General features: G+C 41.3%; 1 protein-coding gene across 1 annotated transcript in view; it reads right to left on the minus strand.

The window, feature by feature from the left end:
- The window catches only part of TET1 (tet methylcytosine dioxygenase 1), an 88,690-nt gene that overhangs the window by 63,587 nt on the left and 11,457 nt on the right, over positions 1–13,646 (minus strand). The gene's annotated exons all lie outside the window — the stretch shown is intronic.

A 13,646-nucleotide genomic window follows, 5' to 3' on the forward strand; every position in this document is an offset into this window, starting at 1 on the left:
GGCAGCCGCTTGGAGAGCGCAGCAAAACCTGCCTGCCAACGCTAGGGACGTGCTAGGCATGCCTCGCGAATATTATTACACACGCACACGCACGCACACAAAAGAAGAAAACGGGGGTGGGGGTGGGGGTGGGGAAAGGACCTCCAGAAAAGGCCGAGCCGATGACAAAGCGAGGCAAGCCGTTGTCCACAGCGCTCGCTCGGCTTCCCAAACAAAGGGTCTCCTATCTGGGCTTTGCAGGGCGGGCGCAAGCTGCGACATGGACTCCCCGCGCCCGCGGATCCGACCGGAGGGCAATCGAGGCGGGGGGGAGGGGGAAGTGGGAACGCAGACGGGGCTCCGAGGCGGAAGCGAAGTGTGGCTGATGCTTTTTTTTATAGATAAACAAAAAGTGTCGCGCGGGAGCAGAGCCAGCCCGGCTTTCGCTGCACCGGGATGCCTCCTGGCGCGCGGCGACGCTCCGGCGAGAAGCTCCGATCGCCCCCTGGAAGCCGCGCCGCGCGCTCGGTCCCCTCCCCCGGGCGACCGGGTGCGTTTTGACTTTATAAGGCGAGGGCTACGCCGCCGTCCTGTTTCCGGAGCGGGTGAGGCGAGGACAGCACCGGGGGCCGCTCGTAGCCCGGCGGCAGCACGCGCTCCCTCCGGGGCCGCGCCTCGAGGTTAACGAAGAGCGCGGCGCCCGGGGAGAGCAGGCGGGAGAAGCGGCCGCCCCTCGCGGGGTCAACAGGTTCCCAGCGGCCCCGGTCCTTGGCGGGGCTCTCCGCACTCGTTTACCTGCAGCTGCCTGGAGACCGGCTGAATGAACGGAGTCACTTTTCCGGGCTCCCCCCGAGAGGGAATGAAACACACCGCCTGGGCTGGCGTAAGAGGCGAGGCTAAACTGTTGCTGGCTACTTTGTGGCTCAGTGCCTTGTCACACAGCCAGCCGCCTCGGAAACTCCCCCAAGACTGGGTCAGTAATTTAGGCAGGCTCGGGAAGAGCTCCAGAGACACCTCTTTGTTGTCTAGTTGCTACGTTGTGGTTTTAAAAGTGATATACTGTTCAAATCATTTGCAACAGTTCTCAGCCTTTGACAGCTTGGCAAAGGAATAACTTCCTCTAAAAGTGAGTCTTGGAATAAGAACTTAATACCAACTGTAGCATTTATTAGCAGAGCCCTAGAAGAGGGCCAACTGCCATCAGTTCAATTAACTTCCAAAGACTTTGTGGTTTAAACAAAATGTCACTTGTGCTAGATCAGCTTTTCCCAAAGTAGTCCCCTTCAAGTGAGGCTGCCCTTGACAATCCATTGCAGTTGAATGTTACTAATAATCTCATCGGCACACGAAGTCAGAAGGTGCATTCGCATTCACTGAATCACAAATTAGTTATTTACATTTTAGCCTTATGTGCTGGGCAATCCAGATTAATCCTGTGTGGTTATTGGTTGGTTGAACATCTTGTGCAAACCAACTGCATAAATGTTTACAGTCCTATTACCTGAAGTGGCATAGAAGCCTTGATAATTAATAAAATTTCAAAAATGCATTGCGGAAGATGACTTCCATAGCTGCGGATCCCTGGGAACACAAACCTGGTCTTTTCAAGCGCTGGTGCTGTATTCTTATCAGACAAGCATAAGCATGTCAACCTTGGACTGCATTGATACAACATACAAAGCCATGGCTTACTGAATTAACCACAATTGGCTCCATTCACACAGCACACTAAGTCATAATCCATGGTTTTCAAACCCTACTGTGATTGGGTTCATATTAGCATACTAAGCTAGAAAGAAAGAAAGCACATTATAGTCTAGAAAAATGAATAAACCCAACCTATTATTTATATGCAATTTCCATTTCCCAAGAATAAGCTAGTCTGCTAAAGTCCAATCACACACACTGTGATTCAGCTCACAGGATGCTCTAAATCAGTGTTTCTCAAACTTGGCTGGGGAATTCTGGGAGTTGAAGTCCACACACCTGAAAGTTGCCAAGGTTGAAAAACACTGCCCTAAATCATGGCAGGTTACACTTAAATGTGAGATCCAAATCTTAACAGTAGCTTAAATCTTTCAAGGCAAGAGCATTTTGACTACAGTTTGCATCCCTGGTTGCTCCACTGTTCATAGCTTGTTTTTCAACTCTTGCAGTCTTGCAAGAAGTAAAAGAGAAATGCCAGTTGGGGGAGGAGACAATCCAGCCTTCCAACTGCTTGTAGTGGCATTGACTTCAATGAACCATTATAGGGTTTTTAATGGCCAATCCCCTCCCAAAAATCCCAATGTGGTTGGCACAGTCACTGCAAAGACTGCTAGTTAATGGCTGACACTGAAGGTAACCAAAGAACCATAGCTAATTATGCCTGTCATTCTATTGGGCAGAGCAACCATGGGTGAAACCTTCACCACTGTTAGTGCTATGCCTAACATAGATGGCCATGTTAATATACTCAGTATCAGGTTGAAAGTGCCAAAAAAGGTGGCCAATACATACCTCGAAATAAAAATTTTCGTTCACAGCAGTAGCTACAAACAGAATCAAATAGTAATATTTATTTAGAAAGAATAAGGGTGCATAATCTGGACAAGATGTTGCAAGATTATTTTATTCTGGGGTGAGAGGACTAGGAGACATTTTAAATCCAGCCTGCATAAGGCCTGGGAGTTGTTACATCTGGTGAATTACTTGAATATTTTTATAATGCAAAAGCCACTTCATAAATTATGCTCTTCCTAAACCAAAAGCATTCCCATGTTGGCAAGAAGCATGACATGGAAACATGAAACAAGTGTTGAAGTAAATTTTGCTGCAAATAAATATACATATGTCACACACACACACACACTGGTTATTAGGCTCATTAGACACCAATTACCAGAGTGACTTAATGTTTACAATAAAAACATAAAACTGCAGTTCAACACAGACCTATTAAAAGCCTCTTTCAAAAAAATATGTGTTTTTCATAACATTTTCAAAAGCCAATAAAGAGTCAGTAGAAGGGAGTACATTCCAAGGACCTAGGAAGGCTACAGAGAAGGCTCCTCAAATCATCTCAATAAATGTTGTGTGTGTGTGTGAGGACGAGGAGAATCATATTGTAGAGGGGAACCAATGTACTCCAGACAGCTCCATTGTTGCCCACCAGACTCCTGTCTCACCTCAGTTAAATAAGTACATTTATTGGTAGGAACACTTTTGGATCCCACAGTGGAGAGCATTCTGTTGTGGCTAGTTTGACTTCCTGTAAAAAAGAGTAGAGCAAATGGCCTTGCCTACCATGGCAGCCATTTTGTGAGTGCATCCATTAAATCAGTGTTTCCCAAGCTGGGCAACTTTATGATGTGTGGATTCAACTCCCAGAATTCCCCAGCCACTATGACTGCAGTTTATTTCTGGATAATTGTATGCCCCAGTATGCTGGCTGGGGAATTCTGGGAGTTGAAGCCCTGGACCCAAGGAACATAAGGTAAAAATAATGGAGTCAAGTTATAATTATTGAGAAATAAACTGGTTGTCAGCTGGATACTTTGAGCCCAGCTGTGATGTGATTCCTTTTAAATTCTTGCAGAGACCATCTTAGATGCTAAGTTCTATATTAATTAAACTTTCCACACCAGAGGCGTGCAGAATTAGTTAAGTGTGCTTTGCTCTCTTTGGCTTTGAAACAGAGATGAGCACTGCCTCCTGGAGTCGGACACAACTGGACTTAATGTCAAGGGAAACCTTTACCTTTGCTCCAGCAGGTTCCATCCAGGCACTGCCTCCTAAACTCCCACCTGTAGCCCTGTTAAGTACTGGTACTGGTTCCTGAAAAGGTGCAGTTCCTTAAAAGAGCAGTTTATGGATATAGTGAGGATACTGAAAAGTGCTCTTGCCCATGGCAGATCTGAGCAATGCACACTTCTGTTTCAGACTAAACATTAAGGTAGCCTCACATAAAAGCCCTTTACAACATTCAAACTCAGAGGTTATCAACACATACACTATAGTTTTAAGGTCATTTTCCAGAAAGGGAAACAGTTGACTTATCAACAAAATCTGATGAAAGGCACTCCTGACCATTGCCTAAATTTGGGAAACCAAAAAGAGATTCAGATCCAAAAACACACTGAAACTGCGTATCTCTGTGGGGTCCTGGGTGCTCTCTGAGCCTGGTTGTTTTCTTGCAGATGTTTCATTGTCTGACTAGGCAACATCTTCAGTGCCCAACTAGGAAACATGCTTCGGTACACAACCAAGCTCAAGTCCCAAGAACTCTACAGTTCAACCCTAAGCTACAGATATTCCCTTCAATTGGTACTGCATATCTCATTGTCCTGGGAAAGTATAACCCCACCAGAACTTAGAGATTTACAACCTCCCTGAAACTGTGATTCCTCACAAAGAAGTCCTCTTCCATCTTACCTAAATTCAAACCTCAATTTACAAAATTATCCTGCAGAAAGACATTCAAGAGAGTTGTGTCAGCAACCAGCTTCAAATCTCTTGATGATCTCCCCAACTGATTTTATGTAAGCACTGAAAGCTCTTGAAGATGGAATTGAGCCTTCAGGGACAGCAATTCGAAGAACAACTGTCTCCAAGTGACATCATCTGATGTCTACCTTATATTTCAAAACAGCACTTCCTATTCCCAAATCTCCCTGGTGATCCACAAAGAGTCTGTGGTTGCTGGCAACAAAACTTCAAGAATCAGCTTATTTGCTTTGTTGATCCATCAGTCCAGACAAAGCAGTCTTAATATTGCAGCCCACTCTAAAATTAGTCTGAAATTAGTAAAGGTAATCTGTTTTCTCCAGGTCACCACCACTCTCTCAATCATCTTATCAACCTTTACAGACAAAGAGTGGCACCTAATTTCCCTGTCTCTAAGAAGTGGTCTAATAACTGCCTCCTTTGAAAAAAGAGGCATCTTCCCATCACTCTAAAATAAGTTTATGATATTAACTAAGAAATCTGTAGTAACCTCCTGGCTAGACATTGTAAGCCAAGCTGGGCCAGTATCAAGATGACAAATGGGGGAAGGCATCATACATTCCCATTCCCAACAGCCAGTCCAATTTCTCAGCTGTCAAAATTGACACTAATTTCATCTAACCATACGTGTTAACAAACATCCCCCTAACTTATTGGGCAATCAATGGTGGCATCCAGACTAACTTGAAGGCAAGAGAAATTTTATCTGCAATGACAAAACAGTAAAAGCACCAAAACAAGCCACTGAAATTTCTCTGATCAAACCGGGAAAAAGAGGCAGAATCTGTTCACAACCAATCTTATGCATACTTACTTAAGCATTAGGCCTTTCTTTAATGGAACTTGTTTTCAACCATGTAAAGGATTACAGCTTTGGAAGAAAGTCAATACTATTGATGAAATTTCTTCTGACTGTGAACAAAACCAGGATGACTTCCCCCAAAGCCTTCAAATGCATGTGGAGCCTATTCAGAAGACTGGAAGATATGGGAGTGAAGGGTAGAGGGTCATACTGGATGACTCCGATTCTCACCCTTGAATCTGCTCTTAGCGTGAAAAAAAAACCCTAGAGAAACTTGCATGGTAAAAAGCCAGTGAAGACAATGATGCTTATTTTCAGGTAAATGTGTAGGGCTGCATGGTTAATCTAATTTGGTAAATCACATTGGAAGCCTCGAGTGTAAAGTATTAACTAATGTGCAGATTAGTTCAGCCAAAGGCAGTCAAAACCTTGCTGTTTCAGGCTGTCCCAGGTTGCAGTGGGAGTGTGACTTTCAAGATTTTTTTTAAAATGTATTTATGTTTCAGCCTAAAAGACTCTAGCCACAAAGAACTCACTCTCTCCTGGTTTCTGGTTCTAGCCTGATGCCTTAACCACTATACCAGACTGGCTCAATAAATACATAGCAATATGAAAATTAAATATAAACAATTTTATAACAACATATGTGGCACATTCCCGACAATCTGGATCCAGTGGCAAGTATTTTTATCCTAAATGCACCTTTTCAGTTTATTTCAATGGCCTAAGAGCCAAGCACGAGTACTGTAATAATTTTACCAACAGAATTAGACTAAACAAAGTGTATTCCTGATGCAATTAAAAGAAATGGATTAACAGCAGTATATTCAAGTTGCAAAATTCACATCTCTTTCTCACTATCAAAACACACAAGGAAATGAACGTTGAAACAAACCAACAAAAAAGAAGTTAAAAGAATAGGAGGTAGTTTATTAGAAGGACGGAAATAATGTTTGAAGAAAAGGTAAAGCAGCAAAGCCACTGTACAACAAGATCAAAAGAAATCAAAGAAACCTGGAAAAAGATGAACAGAAATACTAAAATTCCTTCTTTTCTTGAACTGGATCCTATTGGAGTCTCTTTCACTCCTTGCTTTAATTGCTTTCTATCTTAAACTCCCATCATTCTCTTCTAGCAATTGGAGCAGACATTTGCTAAATAATCAAAATCAAATAGGGCCAGATAATACATGTAGTTGGGAATAGTTTATGGCAGTGTTTCTCAACCTCAACCATTTTAAGATGTGTGGACTTCAACTCCCAGAATTCCCCAGCCAGAATTACCTCTCCCACATTACCTCTGGAAGGTTTCACTGTGAAGGCACAGAAGCCACATTAGCTCAATACACCAAGCTTAGCTCAACATTAACCAAGCCATGGACTAACCTCCCGGCTGTTCCACAGTGGACCAAGCTAACCATCCCCCCCACCTTCCTCTGCAGCTGAATATTCCAGCAGGATCAGATCTGGTGAGTACTTGGAGAGGAGACTACCAGGAAATCCCAGAACTTGTAGGCTAGAATGGAAAATCAAAGCACCATCTCAGAAGAAGGCAGTGGCAGGTTCTTCCATAACACTGCTGAGAAAACTACACGGATACATCCATGTGGTCAACAGAAGTTGAATGCAAACTGAGAGTCTACATTTCTGAATGCGAACTAAAGTTTGGTTTCAGACTGTGCTTAAGCTACTCTTAACTATGATCAGACTCTGGTCTGGATACAGACAACATACTAAGCCAAACAACAATACAGCTTAGAATAATGTACATTTTTTTTTTTTTGCATTTTTACATTTTTTGCATGGAGGTCTCTAAAACATTCATCTAGGCCTTCAAATGGACAACCCTCTACTGTATTCCCCAGAAACCGCTGAGGATGGAAAGGAATGACCCCCTCTACTTGTAGCCAATTCTACAATGCGCCAAGGTTATCAGGGAAGACAGAGTCCCTAATCTTCTTTACCTGCAACCTCATTTACTGTAGAGTTCTTGGTGCTCTCTGAGCAACTGATGTGCATTGATGATATTACCTAGCCAGGTAACAAAACGTCTTCAAGCAAGCAACCAAGCTCAGAGAGCACCATGGACTCCACAGTTCAGCCCAGAGCTACAAATATTCTCTTCTACTGGAACCTCATTTACTTGTAATATTTGAATATGTCCTTTCGAGGCAAAGCCACCTCAAGGCACTTTACAAGACAAAATGTAAGCAATAATATAAAAAAGGCAAATAAAAAGACAGCCCAGAAGTTTTAAAATAGCTGCAGCAGTTGACATTATGGAATTAGAAATCCATGTCTTTTAACATTATCCAACTTCATCCTCCAAGTAGATTATCTGCATAGAATAATGCTCAGTTATGTTTTGGTTGTAGTTTACTTTTGTTTTTGTTTATAGCAGTGTTTCTCAACCTTGGCAACTTTAAGACGTGCGGACTTCAACTCCCAGAATTCCCTGGCCTTATCGACAAGTAAGTAAACTCTGGAACAGCCTTGCACAGTGCTTTACAACTAAACAATGATCCTACAAGATTTTTAAAATAAAAAATAACAAGATCAGCTCAATCTGATTTATAACACAGCAGAACAGAATTCAGTCTACACTGTACCCTGAAAATACAGCTGCAAAAAGCAGTGATTTCCACTATGGCAAAAAAGCCAACAGCAGCACCTCTAGTTCCTATTTATCAACAATTGCCCCAAATTCTGACCCTCTACCTTTACACATGTTTACACCTCTAGGCTACAGGTAATTTCACACTGCTTTATATAGTGGAAGGACTATGCTGAACATCTTTATAATAAATTTGCAGATTGGGATGAGTCAGAATATATATTAGCTGATGAGCAGGCAGGTTTTAGATTGGGCAGATGATCACAGGTGACGCTCTATTTCAGGGTTCCGCAAGGGGTCACCAGGGGTTCCCTGGGAGATCATGACTTATTTTAAAAAAATATTTCAAATTTGGGCAACTTCATATTAAAGAGGTAAGTTTCATCCTTTATTTTTAGCTTAAGAACACTGTTAATGCATATATACAGGCCTACGCATGAAACGAATATAACTTCTTGTAACTTCTAGCCTATATTTGAGCCTGAATGTGCAGGGGTTCCCCAAGGCCTGAAAATATTTAAAGGGTTCCTCCAGGGTCAAAAGGTTGAGAAAGGCTGCTATATTTTATAGCATGCAGTGGAAAAATACACTGCTAAAGGTGGATCCACACTACATGCCACCTTCATTGATTTCAGGTTTGTATTTGATTATATCTCTAGATCAAGGATGTGGTGCAAACTTAAAAAATCCACTGTAGATTGATGCGTGCACTTGTTGATGAGTAAACTGTATGAACATTCCAGATTAAAAGTTTGTTGCAGTATGCAGGGACATTACACCAGAGAAATCCCTATCCACAGAGGATTTAGGCAGAGCTGTATCTTGCTACTTTTCTTATTTAATTTGTATATTAATTCTGTAGTGACTAGGTTAAGCAGCCTCACATACCATCCTCCAATACTAGCCGATAAACACTGTGATACTTTTCTATGCTGATAGTGCAGTACTGCTGTCTTATACATCAATTGGTTTAAAAGGAGCTCTGCACATATTAGCTGAATGCTGTCATGATGAAGCCCTGGAGATGAATTATTCCAAAATTAAGATCCTGATATCTGCTTGGCAGCTCAATGGATATCCGATAGACCAAGTTACAATCTTAAATGTTGGGGGATAGTATTTCACTCCTCTGGTAAGCGTAGGGCCCATCAAGATTATATTGTTCAAAATGCCCAAAAATTGGCTATAGCCCTGCAACCTTTCTGTTATTCGAGAGAGGCACTATTTGTATCAGCTGCACTTAAAGTTTTCTCAGCAAAAGTTCGCACACAGCTTTTATTTGAGAGGCATCTAGGACGATACAGTTCTTGTGTTCCTCCCTGGAGAATACTAGCTAAATTTTTAAGGTTTATTTTTCAAGTAGCATGAAGCATGCCCAATACAGTACTTCGCTGTGAGGCAACTGTGATTAGAGTGGAGACCAGCATATGGCTGTGTATACTTTTAACTAGTTAATGTTCTTCCCTATGGACCTGGGATCCCTAATTTTTGTGAATAATTTTGATTCAGTTGGAGAAGATCAGTTCACCAAAATAGAGAGTCATGGCCTCTCATGGGATGTATTATTGATCATGGGTTACAAAAAGTCAGTGGATAATATAAACAAAACGTGTTGAACATAGAAAGGCCATTAGATTTGTTGGCTCTTCCTGGAGATATATTTTTGAGTAGCCAATCTCCTTATTTTAGACCAGCAAGTTATCTAAACCAGATACTTATTCCCAAATTTAGGATAACATTAACCTTAGTTTGTTTTAATGCATTCCCAATAGCTGTACTCAATGGAAAGTTCAGGAAAAGCCCTTTTCTTCCAGACTTTGCCCTGTGGTGAAGGTGTGTGGAAGATACAATCCAGATATTGTTCACTCTATAAAGATTCTCGGTTACATTTTATAACTAAAATTATAAATGTATTAACTAAATTTCCAGGTCTTACAGAATTATTTTATGTACAATTGCTATTAGTTGACCAGTACAATTCAGTTTTTTTGAATGTAGCCGAATTTCATGTTACTGTCTGTGAAATTTGTACCATCAATTACATTGAGCATTTAGACATGGCTGTTTATTTTATTATTTCCATTTTATTGAGTTTTGTTTTATTATACATATACATATACAAAAATTAATCAAACTGATTTTAATAAAGGACTCACAGATGGACCACAGTGAAAGGATTAGACTCCGCAATAATGAAAACAGTAAGAGGGGAGGGAGATGATTTATTGTCCCCCTATCCTAGTTTTGGGGTCTTCAGAGAATCAAGGAATATGCCAAAAGTAGATTAGGGCCCTGGAGGTCATGGCACTGTCTTAAGGATGTTGCACAGGGAATGCAGTGGAGGTTTCTTCCCACCCCTACGGGGAGGAGGGATAATTTAATGGTTGTTAGGTGTATTAAATCTGTCAAAGGCATAACATTTTCATTTTTCACCAAAACTCCACAGGAAATCCTACCACACTATAATTTGGCATCAACAAAACTGGACAATACAAGTTTGGAAGCATCCACAGCATAAACAAGAGGCTCAGGGGGTATGGATTGCCCGTATAAAGATAAATCCATCTTTTCCTATTCACGCAGCTTTGACCTTTACAGGTGTTTTTCCTTTTGTATTTTTTTTCCTGTTCAGCCCCCTAATTTAGCAGCTAAATCAAAAGCTCCCAGAGGTTACCTGAGAAACCAGAATATAGATACTGATGTCTTAACTTGTTAATACATTTGATAAAACAATATAATGCAGTGTTTCTTAACCTTCGCAACTTGAAGATGTGTGGACTTCAACTCCCAGAATTCCCCAGCCAGCAACACCAATCTAATGTGACTGGGCATCCTACTTAATACTGGACATATGGGTGTGAGGCAACATAAACTATATTTTCAGCATGTTGAGCCTTGCCTGGACTTTATTCAGTTTTATTATGCAAAAATTGCTGAGCATGAATTTTTGCATTTTATAACTTCTATGAAGTATCTTATCAGATTTTAACAGGTAATAAAACGAGAATTCCACCTCAAGTTTAAAAGCATATGAAATTACAGAGAACTGAATGTACACAGCATGTGGCTGTTTTCGAATTTGAGTATAAACGCATATTTAATTCCTGGCCTTAATAATGAATTAAGGGAAAAACGATTACTCAGTCCACTGCACATTACTTTACTCTCAAATCCTGCAACTTAATATACTTTGCAATTGTGATTTGACAACAGTTTGTTTATGAGACTCAGGATACTAAATAATATGAGGTTAATGTTCACAAACCTAAGATGTACTTTAAGGGACTGACATACAATTCAGGACAGACAACAAGACTGCTGATCCACCGAAAGTGTGTACTTCACTCTTACACTCTTGTTACCTGACTGTTCCTAAATCCTAAATTTACTTGTGTTACTTCATTCCCTCAGTTTCAATAAAAATGTTGCACTTCAAGGAAGTTAGACGTCAGGAAGCAACTACTGTAGGCATCCTGAAGATGTGGACAAGATCTCTGGAAGATGGAGAGCCCATAAGCCTTTAAGATGCATCCTAGATTCATGTCAGCTTATAAAATTAGCTAGGAAAAAAAGCTGCCTTTTTGAAAGAGGTTGAGAATCCAAAATCCCTTCCAAAACTAAAAAAATGTGTTTGTTTGGACCTTCTGATGTAAGGAAATTTTACCCAAATCCAATTTGTATTTTCTTTAGGGATTATATAAGACAACATATATAATAATTTGGTCTTGAGTCTCTTTCACAGTATGGTTTGACCACTGACCATATTTTTCTCTAGTTTGCCTGGTATTATAATGCCTCACTTTGCAGTGACCCCAGATGTTCTTCAAGGATATGCTATGTTTCACAAATCAGGGATTTGTAATCCTGACTGGGAAGAATTGTTGAAATTATCATCTTATATAACGAAATACAACAACAGGAGGCAGCAGCCAAAGCAACACTCACACACAACTCTGAACTAGAAAATCATCAGAATTCAGTCATAATCTTATATTAATGCCTGACATTGCTTTGCTGATGGACTGTGTGAGACTTTGTTATATTGGCATTCAGACATCATGATAAGCCAGGATTCAATCTTACTGAGGATGAGGTGATTCACCTTTCCCACTTGGCTCCTTCTCCCAGCAAAGACGACTAAACAAACTAAAAACCTCCTAGACCCGACTTGTCTCTCCCAAACAAAACAGGAACCTAAGAACAAATCACAACTTCTGACTCTAGTTTGTCAGGAGGGAAAAAAGCCAACAATTCCTTGGTCAAATGTCAAATGTCACAGGACACAAGCCACAGAAGTAGCTAAGCAGGAGTATCCAAGTGCTACATAGGAGCATGGTGTTTTTTCATGGTAATGAATGAGATCCAGAGATTTTCATCTTGGATTCCGAATAGGGTTGCACTCCCCAGACAGACCCAGTGCACAAGTTGGGGTCCTCCTAGACTCACAACCCCTGCTTGAAGAGTACGCGGTAGCTGTGGCTTGAAGGGCCTTTGTACAAATCCATCTAATGTGCCAATTGCACCCATTTCTGAATCAGGAAGCCCTACTCATGATCATTTGTGCCTTGGTCACTTCCCATTTGAACCACTGCAATGAGCTCTACCTGGGGCTGCCCTTGAAGGCCACCTGGAAGCTACAGCTGGTCCAGTGCAGATAGTTATGGGTGCACTTTGGTATGCCCATGTAGCACCACTACTGTGCAACCTGCACTGGATGCCCATGCGCTTCCAGGTACAATTCAAGCTGTTGGCTATCACTTTTGAAGCCTTTCATGGCACAGGGCCTGGCTATTTGCAGGATTGCCTGTTTCTGATTATCTCTGCCTTTCGGTTAAGATCTGGCAGGGTTAGCGTGCTCCAGATCCTGTCATTTAAGCATTATCATCTAGTGGGACCCAGGACATGCAGCTTCTCTCTTTGCTGTGCCTGCCCCACGGCATAGCACCCTCTCCAAGATCTTGATGAACAGCCTGATCCTGCCTGCCTTTTCTAATGCATAAGATCAGGAGCCTTGTAAACCCATCCAGATTGACCATTTGGGGTTGCTGAATTGGCTCTGCTGAAATTGGTTTTATGTCTTATTATAGTCATATGATATTTGTAGAGTTACTTATTTAAGATGGGTGACTATATAAATTATCTAAAATAAATAAATGTGTTGTTTTAACTGTATACACCACACTCAGTCACATGTCATGTGGGCAGCAATTCAAATTAACTAAACAAATAAGTCAATTCTGGCTTATCATAACATCAAATGCACCCATGCAAATTGGCTACAGCACTCCCATTCATAAAATGGTCCTACAGCTGGTCCACATTTTATAGGGAAGGTTATTCTTTTCCACCAACCATTACCGTCACAGTGAATTCAACTTGACAGACCCTAGCCTGGCATTATTACAAGTGTTCCTTTAATACTGCCCAAGACACTAATGACATCTACGACGCTGAGGGAAATTCAAAACCTAGTAAGTCTACATTTACCATCCGCTAAATAGCCTATTCAAGTGCAAGGAGGAAAAAATAGTTCCTCAGCTGAGACAGGAACAAAGTAAGACCAATATAGGGGCATATTTTCCCACCAAAATACATCAAAGTTCATGTACACTCCCAGCCTTTCAAGGTCCCAGATCAGCTGCTCCATGAAACCTTTTTTGATATACAGGGCTATCCCCCAGGGAACAGGAAAATTTGAGGTTTTGGGTGGTATCTCATACCACAAATGTAAAATAAACTAGAAAAGGAAACTAAAACCAGCTTCCCT

Source organism: Candoia aspera, chromosome 6 (assembly GCF_035149785.1).
Source record: "Candoia aspera isolate rCanAsp1 chromosome 6, rCanAsp1.hap2, whole genome shotgun sequence".
In the NCBI taxonomy this organism is placed as follows: domain Eukaryota; kingdom Metazoa; phylum Chordata; class Lepidosauria; order Squamata; family Boidae; genus Candoia; species Candoia aspera.